Source organism: Triturus cristatus, chromosome 5_2 (genome assembly GCF_964204655.1).
Source record: "Triturus cristatus chromosome 5_2, aTriCri1.1, whole genome shotgun sequence".
Classification (NCBI taxonomy): domain Eukaryota; kingdom Metazoa; phylum Chordata; class Amphibia; order Caudata; family Salamandridae; genus Triturus; species Triturus cristatus.
Window position 1 is genome coordinate 623,535,010 of NC_140588.1, and position 15,733 is coordinate 623,550,742.

Consider the following 15,733-nt stretch of genomic DNA (forward strand, 5'->3'; position numbering starts at 1 on the left):
ACTATCCCTAATTCCAACAAACAATTATTCTCAGGCGGCACTCCCATGATGCACTTCGGATTCCACTATCCACCTTGGGTACAGTCCTGAAGGAAATTCTTCCATGATTCTGACGGTGTACCTTCTTCGATACAGCTTGTCCTTGGTTCCCAGGTCTTCTCCTGTGTGAAGCACAACGACATTCCTTTATCAACTCAAACCACTCCATTGTAACTTCTTCCCTCCTGGCCTGACTAGTAAACCAAAGACATTATTCTATCTAAACGAGCGCTTCTTCACCTGCAACACAAAACATGAGAAACAAAGGATTCCACAGCACACATGAAATTCAAACAGTTAATTCTAAAGTGAGAGGTTCAGGGGCTAGCATTTCAGGCTTATGAATTTCAGCTAACATAAGAGGGATAATATATAAGCTTTACGAGTTCACATAACATTAATGCAATTTCAACTAATACATTACCTATGTGTGAATATGTAATTAGTGAACACATTTAAAACATGAACATGTTTCAGTTGCCCAACATGAGTTCTTCATGTTAATGCTCCCTGCTAGTTACATTCATTTTCTACGTTGATTCTACATGTTAGTTGTCAATGGCCAAATACACTACGTATTCATGTTAAAACATTTCAAAATTCTAACACTTCACGTTAATACAGCAAGTGATTATATGTGGGTGCGCTCTAAACGGGATTAGAACATTGGAACGTTGGCAGCTCCATTGAAGACAATGGAGCGCTCCGGGCTAATACTGGCCGGTATAAGCCCGGAGCACCAACATTCCAATGTGTCTTTGTTCACAGCTCTGGCTGTGAACAAAGACTTCAGGGAGCCTGAGGGGATTTCAATCCCCTCGCGCTCCCTGAAGGGCTTTGTTTTGGTAGAATATTCTGCCCTCTAGTGGCAGAATGTTCTAATAGCCTTATAGCCCTTCGTAGCAGGGCTATACCGCTGTTAATGGCCCGCTGCTGTTGTTAAAGTCCCTCGCCTTCGGCTCGGGCCTTTAACGCTGCAGCGGGCCATTAACAGCCGGTATAGCCCGCTACGGCGGGCTATAAGGCTATATTATGATGCACCCCTACAATTAATTTGAAATTTCTGCTTCATCAGCATCGACTGGGTGAGGTGTAGGTCTGGGCTAAAATTCCGTTCCGCTCGCGGAAATTGCGATAATTTGACATTTTCGCGTTCCGCGGAGAGCGCGAAAATGTCAAAATATCCGCAATCCGCATTTTACCGGAAATTTTTTGCTTGCTCGCGCTGTAAAATAATACATTCTCGCATGCGCGCGATCGCCTTACCTGAATCCCCGCATTCGCCGACAAGTTTTCCCGATCCAGTCGCGTTCTCCACAAGATGTTGGATTGTTGGTAGCCATTAGCGCTATCTCGCGACAGTTCGCGCCCGCAGTAACGTCATTCGTCGCGCGATCATGTCTTTCTTCTCGCGATCATGCACCACGAGACAAGTGAAAACAAGATGGCCGCACCTGCGAGCAACCGCATGGGTAAGTTGGTGAGCCGCGACCACGCAGAAAATACCGCGAACGGGCGGGAAAAAAACTTCCGCATCTTTGCGATATTTCCGCGTGTTTGTGGAGATTTTTAACATTTTCGCGATAATTTGCGAAAGTGAATTTCGCAAATTCCGCCCACCCCTAGTGAGGTGCTATACCCTTCTGTGCCCCATCACAGATAGAAGCTTCAAACTTCTCCGGTCAGGGTAAGTGGACATTCTGGCTTTGTGTGCAGAACTATAAAGCATATTTCTCGAACAGATTGTGGGAATAAGTGCCTTCCCTTGAACCCTATCTTCCTCCCGACCTAGGAGATACCAGCACTGAAGCTCTCCCTCATTTGCTCCTTCTAAACTCCTGCAACTCATTTCTTTTAATTCGTTCTGCTCACCCTTGCTCCCTTCCCTCCCTCACCTGCTGTTCCCTACCCCCCTCCTTTCTTCTCCTGCTCCGCCTTGTTCCCGACTCTTGCTGCTTCCTTATTTCCACTCTTACTCCCTCCTTTTGTGGTTGACTTCTCTGATGGAAAGAGGTGACAACTAGCTTAGTTCTACCTGCTTCAGTGTCCAGCATCTAATACAGCAGCATAGTACACTGTTCCTTAAATTATAATGTAGGGTGACCATCTGGCATGGAGGCAAATTTTAGTTTGTGACTATAAAAAATTCAGGACAAAGTGTCAGAATTTAGGACAAATAATCAGGACAAAAGGTTAATTTTACGGACACTTCAACAATAATATGAAAGAAATTAAACAGACAACAAATACGAGTCAAAAAAGGTTTACAATGTTCCTTGGTTTGTGTAATGGATGGCAGTATTGGGTAAACATTCATAGGCCAGGACTGCAGTCTCTTAAGTTTAATAAAGCTCCCAGCTGGACCTTGTGAATTGGAGCATTAGCCGTGATGACATTATCTTCACTCAATGTAAGGTAGGTCTATTGGAGACCATTTCCGTCACTGCAGTACACAATGCTTGCTCAAACTAAGGTACATACTAGAATGTTGGTAGTATTAGTAAAACCTAGTAAAATCACCACCCAGGAAAGGTTAGGGACCTTGCAAATGCAGTTCAGGAGCTCGTTAAATTGCATAAAAGGTGTACATTCTGAAACTGATTTTATTGTATGGACATGAGCACTTTCTTCGACTCATGATGAAGTGTTACTCAAAGTGGCATACGTTAGGCGTTGAAATATCATACACATGCGGAAATGTCACAAATATGCAAAATTAAATGAGGATATACTTACAGTACTTAAATTGGCACTGATGCACAGCTTTTCTGAAAGTCACAGAGGCTTGGTGTGACAGGGGCCAGTCTAGGCCTCGCTAAAACCAGCTTCCCTGTTTTCAGCCCTTAGGATTTTCTCCAGATGCCCACAATGGCAGGAGAACAGGCAGAAGCTGCAGAGTGGCGCATCAGTCCACCTCAGGCTGTCTGGGATCCATAGCTATCAAAAGCATACTTATCTGAATCTAAAGAACTGGAAATATAGGTCTTTCAGTTCATGCATTTGTGGTGTGTAGATTGCTGAAATAGTTGACGAAGGAACAAGTCACATAAGATCTTAATAACTCGAGCTAACATCAGCAACAATATAAATGCCTATTGCTGCTAATTGTTAGAGGTGCAGGACTTGACAAAGAAAACCATGTTTTTTCCCTCAAGAGAGGATGTTGCCTTTAAAATACAATAATATTGCAATACATAAAATAAAAGTATTGGCCATATACATGGCGCTCATGATAAGACTAACTGAAATCTTTTGTTTTTCTCAGATCAGCTTTGCTAGAACTTGGGGCATTATATTGAAATTATTTTGAATGTTTAAAACAGCAGCAGCTCATCCGCTATGGCATAGAAGCGTTGCACCCTTGCCAGCAGGCCTCCAAAACTTGGAGAAAAAAAAAATGATAATAAAGTAGGTTTATTATCATTTTATTTTTCAAGTTCTAGGCCAGGCTGAGTCTTGGGGGCGGGGCCATCGCGGGGACAGTCAACAGAAGGAGTGGTAGGTCTACTGCAATCAGTGTGCATGTTGGTTTGGGGTGCCGACTCAGAACAGCCAAACCGACATGTGTACACACAGGAGAACATTTGGTCAAAATAAAAAGGAGTTAACTCCAAAAACTTTGATATCAATTCTGTGGCACCAAAGACTTCTATTTTCCTATCCCTCAGCAGTCCCAACCAAGATGCAACAACGAGTGCAAGTCTGAAATCCTCGAAGAGGTAGGTCCATTCAAAAGTAAAAGAAGATATCGAAACCCTCTTCCCCCTGGTTTTCCACAGACGTCTACAAAGAAAGAAAACCTCCTTCCTCCTACACATGTGAAAAACCCTACTGCTAAATTGGAAGAATTTGATATAATTTTGATGAGACAGTGAAATCAATTGTACTCACTCTAACCCTTCTAACCCATCTTCTGGACTCCATAAAATATATGAACCTCATCAGCAAATTATGGTGGTAGATTGGATTCATTTTGATGAAATCTCAGAGGATACTCTCTTAAAAACTACTCACCAGCTAATACATAAAAGACTTGACTTTCCAGCTAATAGCATACTGGATCAAATTATTGAAATTACCCCTAGCTCAAGGAATGTTTTTGGGCTGCCTCAAAGTCCTCCAAGCCACCCCCTACCCTCCTCTCATATGGTAGACCTTAACATCGTTGGACCCATTTCAGGATTACCTTTCCTCTCCAAGATCAATGAGAGATGTGTAGCCTTGCAACTCAAAGAACATACAGAAAAAAACTTTCAATTTGTACTCAGGAAGGGTTGGAACCCTAAAATTGCTTTGCCTTGGGTTGTTGTTGATGCTATTTGCATTCTAGATTCAGGTAACTCTTGTCCTTTTGGTCTCTTTGAGGTATCTGCCACCTTTCATACAGTGTACTATGCTACACTTATTAATATTCTCAGGCAGTATATGGGCATAGATGGCACATTCCTTAATTAGTTGGGTTCATATCTGACTAACCCATCTTATGAGGTCAAACCTGGTAACTGCTTCGATAGTTTTGTCGCAGTGCCGCAAGTTGTTCTAAAAGGCTCTATCCTGGACCTGGCTCTTTTCACCATTTATATAGATTTCGGACCCTAACATGAGAAGTCAGAGATGTTTTATAATCAATGTACTGATGATTCACAGATCTAATTTAAGTTCTTCAGTCCCAACAGTCCTTGGCTCCTCGCCCAGGTGTAGGAGTTGATAACCTTCCACCACTTGAATCCATGAACATTATTTTGCCTGCAAGATCTAATATTCTCGGATTGATGCTTGTAATATTCTGAATTGCAAACCCACTATCATATGTAGTTTACTCTGGACAAATGGCTCACCTTTCAATCTCATGTCAAGTCCTTGGCAAGAGTGTACAATTCTAATTATGACTTTTGTGCATAATCCATAAATTAATTCCAGACCAGGACCTCAGGACCTTAGTCCATTCCCTGGGGTCATCTAGACTGTTGCAATTCACTTTTGACTGTTCTGTTGAAAGCACACCTTTCACTTTGGGACACAATCATGCTATAAAAAACTGCATACACAAATGAATAAATAATAAAATATATAAAGCCAATAAGCATGGCTTATTTATTGTGGCCACATATATTAAAGTCACTATGGGGTATATTCACAAGAACGTGTGATAACTATCGCAAGAGTAGCCTAACGTCAACTCTCAACATCGCAGCCCATCGTGCGAAAATAGCCCCGTGTCAACGTGGAATTCACAGCAAGGAGGTACCATGCAATAGTCCTCTGAAAACGCGGTCAATGTCCGCGATACAACCACCCGGACGGAGATAAAAACACAAACCATAACACCAGAAAACATGCGATAAGCCCATCATCTATGAGGAAAGCAGGGATAAGCACCGCCAGGACTGCGAAACACACGGCAGGCGGGAATAAGCACAACAAAAGCCTGAAAAAGAAAGACAGACCAAACAGAAAACAACAGCCAACCACAATGGAGGCAACCCGAGCCAGTAGACAACCCCACAAAACCCATTGGCAACAAAACATTGTACATGGCAGGCCAACTTGGACAAGATGAATGCAGCCTGAGAGCGGAGGAGGACAATGGCACAACACCAGAACTCCAGCAATGATGCGAAAGGCACAAACAAGCAGAAACAAGCCAACAACAAGAAGGCAGCAATGCACACCGGAGGTGGGATTCCAGGAGCTGGATAACATGGAGGAAATTGGGCCCACCACATCAGTCTGGAAATGGTGGCAGAACTCGGGGACCACAAACTGCACCAAACAACAGACCCAACAGCAACAGGGAGACGAACCAGCAGGGACTGGGGGACGGGGGAGATGGGCAAAATGGCACACATGCACAACTAAGCACAGCACAACAGCAGACAAACCATGCCCACGAGCAACAACACCAACCAGGTGCACAAGTCACACAACCTGGCAATGTCACACCACTGAACAGGCACAGAAGTGAACACAACACCGCCTGAAAGGGAGAAGGGTGAGCCAAATCAGAGCTGAAGGGACATCTCACACACAATGCATCACACACACATAGGAAGCAGAGCACCCCAACATCCAACACAATGTGGTACAAACACCAACTTGTGCACAACCAAACACAGGACACAAGTGCACCCGCCTGTGGCCGGTAAATGGCCATACGCATCTGGCAAAGCGCGAAACAGGGACATGATAATGCACATGTACAAACACACAGTCCTGATGGGGTAGCAATGCATGGATGGCAGGGAGCCAGAGAGTCTGTGACACACATTGGCATGCAAATCAAGACACAACACAGTTGGATATAATTGAAAGTGTGGAAACTTTATCGACAAGTGCGAGTCAGTACGGCCAAGAGAAGTGCCACGACATGCAGACCAATGCAGCAGCATGTCTGAATGAGGAAAGTAGGAAAGCACCCATGTCCATCTCGGGGGAGTCCCTTACAAACACAAGTCAGTGCCAACCCACGTTGGTTGTCCGCGCCTGGAACATGAGTCCTGGCCAATGTAGCCATGTCCACTGTCGTCTCTGGACTTGTGACCATATCCACAACATGCAACCATGTGTTGTGACAAGTGCAATGGCTCACATCCAGTTGTGGCTGCAGGTACCTTGTCACTCTTCCATGAACGACGCGAGTGCAGCTGCATAGGCCAACATCTCCAATGAGCGAGCGTCGGCCACCACATCTGACATGTCATCGACGTAATCCATCAGCTGACCAGGACAGATGTGCTGACTCCAACCAGTGGACCCAATGTGCACCAAAGCCCAATTGGGTAGTGGCTCAATGTGCTCACTGCACATGACAAATCGTGCAATCTCCCAGGTCCAGTTTCCAGCCTGCATGCCGAACATCCATGCATGCCATAAGCGGTCATTCTGGTGACACTCCTGGTCGTGGTCCAACAGGGGGCACATACACACGTCGAAATCCAGGTCAGCTACCGTTACGTTGGAGAGGCAGACATCCATGGACCACTCGAATATGCACAAGCGACAATGCAACACAGGCTGCACGCAGGAGAAGTGCGCAAGGCGGAAGCCCACCCGGTAACTGATCTGCAGCACAGCCAACGGCAGTGCCCCCAGTACATTCAGCAGATGTGCACGGTACAGCTCCACGTGACTGAAGTAGACCATGTGTCTGGGATGGTCTGCCATTGCGTTAGTGGCTCTGCTTGAAGCAGCACTGGCTTGCCCTGAGACAGTCCGAAGGATGAAATGGCACAGCTCAGTGCAATGAGCAGTGTCTGTGTGCAACGGGTGCAGGCCTTGGGTGGGGTGGGAGTACGTGTGAAGGCCATATCACGCACACCAACTACGACAGAGGACCACTGCGTGTGGGATGTGTACACGTTGGTCTCGCGCCGGGCAGTGCGTAGTGTGGGATATGCAAGCAAATGCCTTCGTACCTGTCAGGGGGTGCTGGGCACATGCAAGTTCCTGCTCCGAGCTGCAGATGTGATACCGCCTGATAGTACAGACAAAGGAACTTTTATCCCTACGTTAACTTTGGCAGCTGCATGCATACAGGAGACGTACAGAGGCCGGTCGTGGGTGTGGTGAGACATCTGCGACCCTGGGCATCATGGATGATATGCCCAGCATGATGCACATGAGCGGACTCACTGTGTGTCATGTTGCCACACAGCTGCTCCGCCCTGCCACGGACACCCACACTTGTGTGCTCTGCACGGTTGCATCACGTGCACTCCTACGGAACACCATTCTAATGCATATCTGTGCATGTCCAGCATCATGTCAGCAACACCGTGACGCTGGCCTTCGAAGGTGTGCGCCCACTTGGGCATAGGCCAAATGTCCGGAAAGGGCAGACACAGGTGTCCAGCCCATGGCTGGCTGGGACCGCGCAGCGAATGAGGACAGGCAACAGACTCTTGCATCCGCAAGACTGATACACATCACACCTGGCATGCATGTGCCAAGACCCCGAGCGTCCTAGCGCTCCTACATGTCCCCATACCTGCGGGCCCGCCCGTCTGGTACATGCCACATTGCAACATCGTGTACTGTGTCCCTGGTGGCGACAACACCCCAATACAGAGACACACTTAGCGCACCGGGCCACATCCGGACCTCGCCCTGCCCCCCCTGCCAAACCAGCACACACAGCCTGTGCATGCTGGGGGGCAGGTGCGGGGCTACATGTCCAGGGTCACTGCCAATGCTGAGGTGAAATGGCAACGTCCGCAGAAGACAGTACACTGTGATGTTGCAGGGCCCGTGCACATCAAGCTGACACAATGAACATACGGACACACTTGCTCAGATGTTGTGAATGGCTACGGGCACGTGCGCACGGCCACATTTATTAGCAGGCACACTTACCGAGTGGCACCTGTGTTGGATGTGTGTGGGGTGTGTGCACACCAGCCGACAAGGGCTGCCTGGTGCAGTCAGAAATCGACAACAGTGTACATCGTAAAGGACACAACCATACAACCATAAAGGCCCCATGATGTGTGCTGCACAGAGTTAGTGGCCCGGATGCACAAGGTACTGCACGGGCCTGCCGCCACAGGCCACTCACTTGCGGTGCACTGGGGCAGGTTCACAGGTGCAGAGCAGGTCCATGGGATGACAAAGGGCCTTGTCGCGGAGTGTCTCTAGGGACAGTGGAAGGTGTACCCCCAGGGCAGGATGCGGAGGGCAGGCCCACGCTGATACAGTCACTATTGTGGAGATGAATGGAACAGACACATGTCGGACACCAAGTCCAGTCCAGCCAAAAGATGATGCAGAAAACCACCAGGCCATGGGCTCTGAGTCCACCAGGGTCCAACCAGATGGTGCCCATGACTCATTGCGCACAGAGTTAGTGGCACCAGTGTAGTTAGGGGATGCCGCCTGCGATGAGGCATGTCCAATGGTGTGGATTCCTCCACATCTTACCCAAAACACAGTTCCACATGTGTGACCTAATGGACTGCAGTGTAGGCCTGAGGTAGCGCTCGGCACGGTCCATTCACCGAGTGTCACCGGCATGGGTTGGATGGCCCCACCGGCCTGCGTAGTTCAGGTTCAGTGGCACCACGTGACGGGGACTTGCGATGAACAGGGTTGATGGCACTAGGTCAGTTGTTGATAGTGTTCAGTCACCTCCGTGACTGTGACCTGGGTTTCATCCGGGCTGAGCCGCATCTTCCTCTCACTCCTCTCTGTGCGGCCACTGGTGTGGACTCTGCCATTCATGATTCGCGAATAGTGCTTGGAGCTTGCACCAGCACGTGGTGGACCCTCCTTGCCACACGTCGGTGTCGGCAGGTGATCATTGTGGCCTTGCTGCGCAGGGGCGGGCCTGGCAGTTTCGGGGTCCTGTGGGCCGGGGTACGGCAGGCACACAGGATCGCAGGCAACTCCGCTCAAGAGGACGGTGTCGGCCTCGTGGTGTGGTGAGAGGCGCTGCCCTGGCAGAGACGTTGGGCTTTCCGGAAGTGGACCACGCCCAGGGCTACGTGCTTTTTTTTCACACCCCTACACTGGCCTGGCGTATGCCCGGCAATCCCACTCCGCTCACGCTTACGGGGGGGGGACGTAACAGGCAACATTTGCGCGAACTCCCCCACTGGCCGGGGGGACATGGTTGCATCCACTGTCCACCACACTCCATACACTAGTGGTGTGTGTCTCCATGGATATGGGTGTGTTCTGCATACTGCGGTCTGTCCAGCACATCTCCGCCACTCTTGGCATTGTGAGCTTTACCAGTCATGGTTCTCCTGCTTCATTCACACATGCCTGGTAGCAACCTCTCCCCGCATTCGGCTAGTGTGTGGCTGAGGTGCCATGCCGTTGATGGCTCATGTCCAGGGCTTGCCCAGGTTACCATTGTGAGTTGTTCTGTCCTGTCTGGTGGGTGGGCATGTTGTTTGGCATATTGGTTTAGATTTTGTGACGTGTGCATTGCCAGAGTTGTGAGTTGCATGGTTGTGGAGTTGAGGTGAGTGGGGTGCTCTTTTTGAACTTGCCAGGGGGCAGTGCATTTCCCTTGGTGCAATCCTGGGGACGCTGGTTGCTGATGGACTGTCGGAGGTTGGAGAAATTGTGCACAGTGTCTGGGTATTTGGAGGCGAGATTGGTGGTGTTCGGTTGTTGTCTGCACATTGCTGTGAGACGTGTGCTTTCTGTTGTGGTGATTGTGTGCTGTGTCAGCAGGGGGCACAGGTAGGACGTGTGTGCTGTGGATTGCCCCCGACATGTGCATGCATCCAGCTATGGCGTATGGTCCTTTCTTGGTGTCCAGCGGATCCTGCGCATTGTGTTGGATGTATAGGGACTGGGGTGACAGGCTGATGGTGTTGTCCAGGTCAGGTGTGAGGGACTTGGATGTGGCTGGCTGTGTGACTCCTCCGATTGTGGCAGGTGTTGGTTGGGGGGTGCCAGAGGCCAACAGGTGCAGCACAGCCAGCAGCTTTGTGTTGGGTGGGATGTTGGTTGTCCGCTGTGTTTGTGCCGTCGGCCTGTTGGACATTGTTGGTCAGGATGCGTAGGATGGTTGTCCTTTTGGGCCTGTAGTGGGCAATGACATTGTCAGGTGTTGGGTCTGTGAAGCTGGTGTGTTTCCTGGGGCTCCGCTGACTTTGCCTGCATTGCCTCTGTGGTGGTCCGGGGGGGTGTTCCAGTTGGGGTTTGGGGTCATGGGGTGGTGGCGGTGGGTGTTGTGGCCCTCTTGGGTGTCCGGGCCGAATGAACAGTGGCTCCATGGCATCTGCTGCCGTTCCGATATGGCTGTGGGCTGTGCTCCCTTTTGTGGTGCAGGCTGTGGTCCGACTTAGCACCAGGTCAGAGCAGGTGTTATTTTCCTGCTGCTAACGTGCCTTATCTCTGGTTTCATGTTCTTATCGCAGTTCTGTCTGGTCGTTGTGAATGTTGTGGAGTTGTGTTGTCATGGCTTTTGGCACGGTAACGCCTACTCTGCATCTCATTGGCGATAGTTGTGGGGGTCTTCTGTGGCGATGTTTTTTGTGGCTGCTATCGTGGGTAAACTGGTCCTGTGGGCTGTTAACACCAGCTTGTGAATGGGGCGATAGATTTATCGCAACTTTGGCTGCGATAAAGTGCCGTTAACTCAGCGGTAGTTCCTTGTAAATATGCCCCTATGTCTTTTAGGGTGGACTGCTATTAAAACGTGTTAAATCATGTGGATAGGGTTTTTTCCATGGAATCTCGTAGCCTACCATACTAAGCAATGGTTTTGGTTATATAAGAAGGTATTCATGTGATATTTCTTGTTGTATCTTTTAAGGAGGAGTTGCATATTGTTTTGCCAATTGAAATGTTTTATATATTTATTTTATCACTGTATGCGTGATGGTTGTCATGTGAGAAAGTTTATGCTCAATCCAGTACACTAGGCTTGAGTGAAAATGATGTTATATAGGGCTACCGACCATAATTTCAGCAAATTTGTGTTACTTTTTCATGTGAAAGTCCCCAAATTACTGTATTACCCTACATTGCATATTTATGCACTCAGTATTTACAGAAAGGTAGGATCCTTCTGCTATGGTTAACCCCACTTTTTGCCTGGTGTCAATGTGTTTTGGATTAGTCAGACTGGGATCCTGCTAACCAGGACACCAGTCATTGTGCTTTCGCCTTAAAGTGGAATTGATAAGTACATTGGTACCTTCCTAATTGGATACTGGTGTACCCTTTTAAGTCCCTTGTATATGGTACTAAGATACCCGGGGCATAGGTACACCAGAGGTTTCCCCGGGGCTCCAGCATGTATTAAGCAACCGATAGACCACTCAAACTGTGACTACAGGCCGGCCATTGCAGCCTGTGTGAGTTGGTGGTAGCACCATTCACAACAGATATAAGTTACCTTATATCTGAGGGCACTGCAGTTAAAACCTATAAGTCACCCCTAAGGTAGACCTTTCAATCCTAAAGGCAGCGTGCATGGTACTAAGTGTGAGGGTACCCTGCATGAGCAGGACACTCCCTACAAACCCAGGAGTCGATTCTCCTGGCTTTGTAAGTGTGGTCAGCCATTTTAGACAACTAGTGGACATCAAGTCAAATACGAGATGTCTAACTATATATTGACTGCTCTGAAACCGGTCATGTTTGGTATCAAACATGTTGGAATCCCACCCCAACACCTATTCCAGTTTTGGACATAGGATCCCATATACCAGTGGGCTCCACTAGGGAGCTCCCCTGTATTCCCGGTACCAGCCTTTCAGGGTCTAAACAACAAACTAGTGCTGCTACCAACCACAAACATGATTCTGCCCTCCTGCTGCTGAGCCAGGCTCGAGCAGGGGAAGGTAGAACAATAGGTTTCATGTCACAGGGAGGGGTAACCACCTTCCAGACAGGACTTAGTGTATTGGGCTGGGGTAAGGGTGCTTCCCAGCGCCACCAGACTGCTTTGAAGGGCACACTTGGTGCCCTCCTGCCATACTCCAGTTGGAACCAGTTGAGGAAGATCTTCGGCTTCTGCTCCGGTGCAAAACTGGACAAAGGACATGGGAGTATCCTCCCCTCTGTCCAGCCCCTCCCCTGGGAGGGCTCCCTGTATCGTCTCAACCTGTTCTTTAGGGTACTTAAGGGCTTACCTGTGGGTGGCTCTTCAGATTCGTCATGGGACAAGATTCATATCTGAAACCACTTCATTTTCAACCTTCTGGGCACGTTGGACTTCGTTGGACTTTGCTTTGGGAACCGAGACTGCATCTGGAAGACTCCTGCTGGTCCTGGTCTCGTCGTGCTGCCAGTCTTCTGCGTCGTCTGGTCCTGTCTCCCATATATGATCTTCTCCAGGCATGTGGGCATCCAAGACACCAGAAGTAATCTCCTTTGGAGTGAAAGAGTCATTACCTTGCACCTGCAGGCACTGCAACGAAGATCACCTGCCTGCTGTTCCTGATGTACCACGGACTCCGAAAGGTTCAGCAACACAGGTGGTAGTTCTGCATCTCCCACGAGGTCTGCACTGTCTTCTCAGCAAGTTTGAAGTAAGTATCCCTCATCAGAACCGCTGGAGCAATACCCTTGTGCACCGTGTTGACTTGCCATTCCCAAGGCTTGTTGACTCTTTCCTCCAAAGATCATCGGGTGCCAAGAAGCGCTATCCTCCAGCATCTCCTGCTACCAAGATCTTCATCCTCACTGCATCCTCTGTACAGTGGGCCTGCATTCTTGGTGAGCTGCACAAGGTACTCTTGTGACTTCTGTGCATTTGGCCTGTGAGTCCTCTTGAGGGTCTTCTTTGGCTCCAGTGAACTCCTCTGCTTGCTTTGTACCTGCTATGACTCTCCTGCACTTGGTGAGACCCTTGGACCTTGCAGGTTCCAACTGTGTACCTTTTTTGCTTTCTACATCTGTTGCTGCTGCCAAGGCTTGTTGGTGCTCCCGCCGGACACTGACCCCCTGGCTCTCAACATCCGACTGGGAACAGCTAGTGAATGGCTCCTGGTCTTCCACAGTGTCACCTGGTCCCCACAGCTGCAGCGACAAGGTCACCATCAATTCTCCTTCATCTTCGTTCCTAGGTGGCCATTGGTCTTCCGTGCCTCCTGTTCACTCCTGAGTGGCAAAGACTCTGTCTCCTCTGCTTGCAGGTACTCCTCTTCAAGAATCCACTCTTGGACTCCATCGGACACTTTCACCTTCTTCGCCAGTGGCATCTTCACTGAAGTCCTCTTTTGTGGTGTAGGGTGGTTTCCGACATCACTTGACACCTATGCACCCAGCTTCCCTGGTGTAGGTATCCTGGTTCCTGGGGTTGTCACAAGTGGGGTGACTCTTCAACCTTACCTCTTCCACTGGGTTTCTTCCTGGTCCATTGGGAAGGGTCCTTCTTCTTTAAAACTACAACCACGTCTTCCTCATTGACTTGTGTTGAACATGTGATAGGGTTCCTACTCTGCACACAGCCTCAGTGGGGTTCCTGGGTACTTACCTTGGGTGGTTCCTTGGGTCACTGGCATTTCTAAGTCTTCTGAGTCCAGTCTCGACTTCAGTCGGAGTTCGCATTCCACTTTATTAGTATATAGTTTGGTATCCCTATGGAGACCACTGTCTATTTGTGCTACTTACTTGTTCTATTATTGAAGTATTGTGTGTATTGTGACTATATCTCCGGGTAGGAGATGTTACATTGTGTTTTTGAGTGTTTATAATAAATACCTATTTTGATAACTAAACTACTTAACCTACACTATCTGATTAGTACTGGTAAAACAAGCTGCTTTACACTCCTACTGGACTAAGCCTGAAGGCTGCTCTCCACAGCTACCACTTAGAGAGTTTTCTATGGTTGTCTTAGACCACTAAAATCACCATAAGGGTTGTGTGTGCTTTGTGCTGTATCTCTTCCCATTCTTTGTCTGATATCTCATGGCCCAACTCATACTCCCATTTCTTTTGCCCTGGGGTTCTCTCTGTCTCTCCCCACAGAGTCAGGAATGTGAATGTGTCCAAGACAAGGCTTTTGTCCCCATATTTAGTAACCAGCTGTGTATCAAAAGAGCTCAGCGCTACAAATCCAAGGCCTAAAAAACAGTGTTCATGGACAAGTGTACAACTTGTTGGCAGGGCCGTCTTAACAGTATTATAGGCCCCCCGGGGGAAGCAGTGCACTGGGCCCTTCCTACACAACCACTCACAAGAATAAAAATGTTTAACGGAAAATTAGTGTTAAATTCTGGTCTGCAGGGAGCACTGCTTGTTTGTAGTGATAACCTTCTGTCTCTGGTACGCTTTATATCCACCTAAGGCCTTTGAACAATCTCAGGCCTGAATATGGCTAAAGCTCTCCCCCACACTCCAAGCCTTGTATTTTCCCTTGACCATTGCCGGGGAGAATCAGGATTGTGCAGGATCAGCATGAACCGGGAGAGGAATGTAGTTAGAACTATTAGACTGTAGCCACATCCCAAACAGCCAGTGTGGCCATGGCCACTGGTGATCAGTAGCGGCCCCAGACTGTGTGCCTTTTATCAAGCCGGGGACCCTCTACACACCGACCACCACCACTGCCTGAGCCATGAGGAGCTTCTCTGCACCTTCCAGCCCCAATGCCACAAAAAATCTAAGCTGTGTCACCTGCAGTGGTTAATTTGTAAAATAAAAAGTGCTGGGCCCTCCTCAGGAGGCAGGGCTAACAGGAGTAATGTGCTGGTGCAAATTGCCTCCTGACTAGTGCCCCAGCACTTACTATTCTGGAGAAGACTTGGCCTAATGACTAGAGCTGGCAGTTTCGGATTTCGGAACTGGATTTCGGAACCAGGTTTGTCTCTTGGCGTGGCTCAACATCCTGTGATTCTGGGGAAAATCATGTGTCTTCCAGATGAGTGTGTCCTTAACTGGTGCTATAAGCGCCGGTGCTGAGGAGTAGGTGCCGGTGCTGATCACCGGAAAACACCGGCTCAAATTAAGCACTACACTTGGTAGTATCTCCCCACATTCTGCCTTAGTCTGCTTATGCAGCGTACATAAGCACCATGCAAGGAGTCAGCAGCAGGAGACTCTTAAAGAGGTACGGCACTGGGTTACTTTTACCATTTTACCTGAGACAACTCTCCCGCTCAAGGAAAGATCTCCAGGGTGCCAGGTCTATAGGTTCTGTCTCTCTGAATTGCTTTAGACAAGCAAAAATGTCCATCGACATTCTGAAGATGCTCTGTAGGCAGAGCCATCCAAGCCAGGCAGGCGA